The sequence below is a fragment of the Marmota flaviventris genome, chromosome 12 (genome assembly GCF_047511675.1).
Source record: "Marmota flaviventris isolate mMarFla1 chromosome 12, mMarFla1.hap1, whole genome shotgun sequence".
Taxonomy (NCBI): domain Eukaryota; kingdom Metazoa; phylum Chordata; class Mammalia; order Rodentia; family Sciuridae; genus Marmota; species Marmota flaviventris.
Genome location: NC_092509.1, coordinates 109,645,111 through 109,650,238, shown reverse-complemented (window position 1 = coordinate 109,650,238; position 5,128 = coordinate 109,645,111). Strand labels below are relative to the sequence as shown.

At 55.0% G+C, this 5,128-nt stretch overlaps 1 long non-coding RNA gene across 2 annotated transcripts; it reads left to right on the top strand.

Annotated features, from left to right (window-relative positions):
- The first annotated feature begins 1,319 nt into the window (after positions 1–1,319).
- LOC139707854 (uncharacterized) lies at positions 1,320–4,773 on the top strand. 2 transcript variants are annotated; one of them, XR_011709278.1, is made up of 3 exons: positions 1,320–1,461; positions 2,771–2,929; positions 4,071–4,773. It is a non-coding gene; the product is annotated as an uncharacterized lncRNA (long non-coding RNA). The 2 variants fall into 2 exon arrangements; XR_011709279.1 differs by having other exon boundaries at positions 1,320–1,560.
- The last annotated feature ends 355 nt before the right edge of the window (positions 4,774–5,128 follow it).

Here is a 5,128-nt window from a genome sequence, read left to right as displayed (position 1 = left end):
TCAAACCAATAGATTAAGCCTGTGAGGTCCCCTGCTGTCCACTGCTCTTCTATATCTAGCATTTGACTTATAACTGGCCTGTATCTTGCATGGATCCGAGATAGCTAACAATAGTGAAAATTATACACAGAGACAAAACAATTGTAAAATGTAGGAAAAAAAGAAAACTTTATTAAAATTAGCAATCAGGGTGCTAATGAATATAACTGACCACTCAGAATGCATTTTTTAGGTTTGAAGAATCTAAGGCAAAAGGTAAACTTATCTTCGTGACTCTAGAGATGATGCATGGTGGCTTTTAGGGACAGCACTACTTCCGGGTGGTGCTTGCACTGTGCAGATACTGATGAAGAGAGTCTGCCTCTGCTGAGGAGCAGTGATGGCCTCCCCGCCCTCTCAGGCAGCCATGGTTCCGTGGGAGTGGGGCTGGGCTGTGGAGGTTGGTGGGGCGCACTGTCCAGGGAGCACCTGCTCAGGCTCCCCGTGGGTACTGCCTGTGCCTCTGTTTTCTGGTGGCGTGAGCTTGGGCTTGTGATCACTGTCTGCGCTCTGCCTCTCCTGGCCCTCCTGTGCGTGATAAGTGTGTGCATGCTTAGCCCGGTCGGTGGCTTGCACTTCAGTTCATGCAGAGCCTGCCCTGTGCCCCAGTGGATTTGAATCAGTTGAAGACAGTGTATTCATTCATCACACTGTTGCCAAGAGCAGATTATGTGCCTGTCACTGTGCTCATCACAGAAATCACAATCCTTGCTGGCATGGAATTCAGCATAACTCGAAGAGACAGTGGGAATGTCAGCAGACACTTGTCAGTACCTTGTATGAAGTGTAACAGAAGCACAGAGAAGTCAGACTGGGCCTGAGCGGGAGGAATCAGTGTGCCACTAGGAAGGGCAAGTGACTTTTCTTAGATGGGATGGTACCAGAGCTAAGTTTGCAAAGATGAGTGAAGACACGGACAAGACATGGTGGGCAGAGGCGCTGCCTGGGCAGCTGCATGGTGGCCATGGGGAGTCAGTGGGCAGCACACTAACGGGAGTTTAAGGGGCAGGGCTGGAGGTGCTGTGGACAGACGGTGTGTGGACGGGGGATGTGGCCAGGAGGGGCACAAAGCCTGTGTTCTGATACAGTTCTGCATATTGTCTTTGTTTTTTCTGTCAGGGTGTGAGTGCCAAGTCTATGCCGAGCCTGGGATGGGGGACTGCCTGCAGCTCCACAGCTATTTTTATCAGCCTTAAACATTTGCGAGGCTGTTGTCATTTCCTTCCACTCCCAGCTAAGTTTAGCTCAGCTCCATCCTCCAGGATGCTTCAGGCAGGATCCCCGTGGGCCGGGGCAGCCCTCTGCCACCAGAGGCCTCCACCCTGCCCGGTTCCTGTGAACCCCTACAAGCTGAAGAAAGGAAAGGTGGCACCAAGTCCTCTTCCTTCCGGGCTCCAGTCTGCCTTCTTCCTGAGGCCCCAGGTCTGTCCAACTGTGCAGAGATGGGCCAGTTCAATCCGGGCAGGGCTGAGTGCTGTGGAAGCCACTGAAGACCATTGTCTGTCACTCAGACTCAGCAGGGTGAGGAGGGCAGGTGCAGAGGGAAGGAGATGGACGGCCCCGTGTTGCATGCACACTGGTGGGAGCCGGACACAGACGTGGAGCCATGGAGAGGCAGCCGATGGCACAGGCCGTGCGGGCACCTCACTGTGCTCTGCCTGGGCTGGTGAGGCCAGCATGGCAGGAGCCTCCCGTGCATCAGGGACCTGGCCCTGTTGTCTGCTGCCTGCAGGTCTCTCTTGGCAGCACTGTGGAGATGGCCTTGTAATCACTGCTGTAAGTGTTATTAATGACAGCAGCTGTGACAATGAGCCGAGCCCAGCGCTCTGGCTTTGATGTCAACAGGGAAGAGAGGTTTTCATTTGCTTCAAATGGAAACAGATGCATTGAGGCAGAGCAAGCATGAGGCAGAAAGTGGAGATGGGTTTCACTGGGCCTCGGCGGCCCCCTCCCCAGGAGCCTCCGTCAGACAGACTTTCCCTCACTGACGAGCAGGCAGCCTGGTCTCCGTGGGCATCCCTCTTTCCTCAAAACCTACACTCCTGCTTCCACAGAGCCTGGTGTCCTTTCAGAGGAGGGACAGGAAGGTGTCAAGTGTCCCGGGCTTCAAAGCTCTGCCCTCCAGGCACTGCCACAAATCAAACCAGGGCCATTTCAAAGGCAGAGGGAAAGGTGCTGACTTGCCTCCGCCTCTCGCTGAGGCTTCCAGCAGGGGGCTCAGCGCAGGTCCATCCATAGCCAGGGAGCCTCTGTCCCCAGCAGGAGCACAACTCTGTGCTTGACAGACAGCTGCACTGCAGCAGGACCGCATCTGTCTGGCCACTATAAATCTCCGTGGCACTTACACTCTGCCCTGAGTGGATCTTGAAAATGCAGTCTACAGGCAGTTCTGAAGGTCGTCAGCCAGGTGGCAGGTCCTTGAAGCCCAGGGCCCAGGGGGAGCTGGGCTGGGGTGCTCTGGGAAGATAAAGGTGTACCCGGGGCCGCTGGCTCTGCCTCCTCATGGCCCAGGCTCTCACCTGGCCTGCCCCCAGTTGTTCTGGGCCTGAGGCTGTCTGCGTCCCTGCTCTCCAGGGTCCAGCGAGCTCCCCATTGATCTAAATGATTCCTTCTTCACTGCCCTCTACTCCTCTGCTCCTGAGAGCCCCTGCTCTGTTCTCAGCCTCTGGCACGGGGACCCACTCCCTCCCCACCCTCTGCCCACCTTTCTCCTCCCTGGCTCTTTTTGTAGGAGGAGGTTCCGGTCATCCTGACTTCCAGTGCTGCTGCTGTTTCCTTAAGCCTGACTTCCGCTCTGCTCCACCCAGCTGGCTCTGTGCGGCCTCTCGAGGGCACCCACACTCCAGACTCTGGATCCAGGCTGCATGGTTTGAATATGGCACAGATTCAGGCAAATCAATCTTTGTCCCCTCATTTCTTCTTTGAAATAGAATAATAGTTTCTACCCACAGCATCCTGTCCTTGAGGGGATTCAGTTCAGTAAGTGCAAGGGGCTTTAACGCCATTGGGCATGAGAACACAGAGCTCACGGCCCTTGTCCCCGCAGGGGGAGATGCCAGAGGCTAGCAGAGGACCCTCCTGGGGCTCTAGGTGGTCCCGAGTCCAAGGCTGTGGTGAGAAGCCAGAGGTGGTGTCTGAGCAGGTGGAGGGTCATGACCCTGGGAGCCACTGCTGGTGGCTCCAGGTGTGCTCTAGCATGGCCACAAGCACTGCCATCACACCTGGCAAGTGTGAGACAGCGACTTCCCTCAAATAATCTCCACCTTGAAGAAGAGGCTATCGGGCGTTTTTCCTCAGAAGTGGAGGGAGATTCTCTGCAAGCAGTCAGGTTAAAGCATTGAAGTCCATGCAGGCAGAAAGGCAGAAGGTCCAAACACTGTTTAAACTACTGATCAAACTCAATGTTGTATGTATGCATATAATTCATTTTTATTAACCTCCAGGACATTTCACATAAAATAATTAGTCTCAAGATTAAAACCAAAATGGTCACAATTTTAATTAGATCATCTCGCAGGGAATCAGGCTGTGCAAACAGAGGCAGTCTGGGTGGTGGCAAGAATCCGGGAGTCAGAATTCGGCCTCACCACACTGAAGCACAGTCCTTGGGGCTCTCCTGGCTGGAGGCGTGTCTTGGGCTCAGCTGGGCCAAGAGGGAGCTGTGCCTCTTTTTTAAACACTGGGGGATTCCTGAGCTTTTTCTCTAAGGAAGTCTTACAAGAACCCCACATGCAGCAAGAGCATGGGAGCAGCCTCTGCCTGGTCCCTCCTCCCTCTGCAGCCTCTCCGGTCCGCCCTGCCCTGCTGGCTGTGCCGGGGCCCCAGACACCAGCTCCCCGGCAGGCACGTGCTTGCCCAGAGGTCTGAAGTCTCCTCCGAGGCTCACGCAGGTCTGCTTCTAGTGTGTCCCTATCCTGCATTTCAAAGCCGAGGACCCCTTCCGAGTTTTATTCAAGCACATTTTAGGGTCCCTGTGGTAGATGGAGGCAGGGCCTCATGCATGCCCTGGCATCTCATCTCTTTGTGCCCAGATCTCCAGTGGGGACATGAGGCTGGAGCCGTGGCTGGAGCTACTCTTCCTCACGGTGGTCTTGACGCTCATGGGACAGGACTCCCTTCTTCCACTCTCCCAGTCAGCCTCTGCCTTCAACTCCAGCCCGTCCTGGGGGCAGCTGGGTGACTCCCGAGTGATGCACATCCTGGTGCCCACGGCTGCTGGCCAAGGCCACAGGGCCAGAGGACCGGACAACTTCTTTCCCAAGTCCCTGAGGGCTGGGCCTGGCTGAAATGGGATGTCTACGTGGCAGGTCCAGAGTTACCGTTGTCAGCAATGCTGACTGAATTAATGAGGTCTGTGGGGAGAACTGGTCGGTGCTCCCGTGGACAGGTGGCAGTGACCATGTGCACCCCTTGTCCTCCATCTCCACTCTCCTCTTCTCCTCGGGCCTATCTGGAGGAGCTGTGCCACAGGTGGGGCCTGTCGTCAAGGCACAGTTGGCCTGAGTCCCTTCACGACCAGCCCCATCACCAGCTACCCTTGCGGGCAGCCTACCGTTCTGTTCTGAATTGAGAGGCACAGGCGTGGTGCCAACGGATCTGCCCAGGGTGAGTAAGTACACTGGCTTAGTTCCTAGTCACTGGCAGATCAGCTCTTCCTCTAAAACCACCTTTTAAGGTGATACTTTCTTCTTTAGTTCATATAAAAGAGAACATTCTGTGTATCAAGGAGCAGAATTATTGTTCCACAATTGTATCCCATTATGAGCTCTTATTTCAATTGCTTTTAACAGGCTGCACATCTGCCCCTGGGGACTACTTGCCGGCTGTGTTCCATTGCCCAAACACGGGTTTGGAGGAGGAAGGTGGGGCACCATGACGCAGCCCAAACTATTCTCACAAGTACGTTCAGGGTCTGAATGCTGCGAGTGCTGGTAGAAACCCACGCTGGGCTTTGAAACACCTGATCTTAAATAGATTCAGGTCACAGGTCCTGCCCACAGGATGCTACTACGTGACCAGAGGCCCCTGTTCCTCTGTGGGGTTCTGCCCCATGCCAGTGTGCGGACCTGGCAAGCCAGGGCTTGGCTGG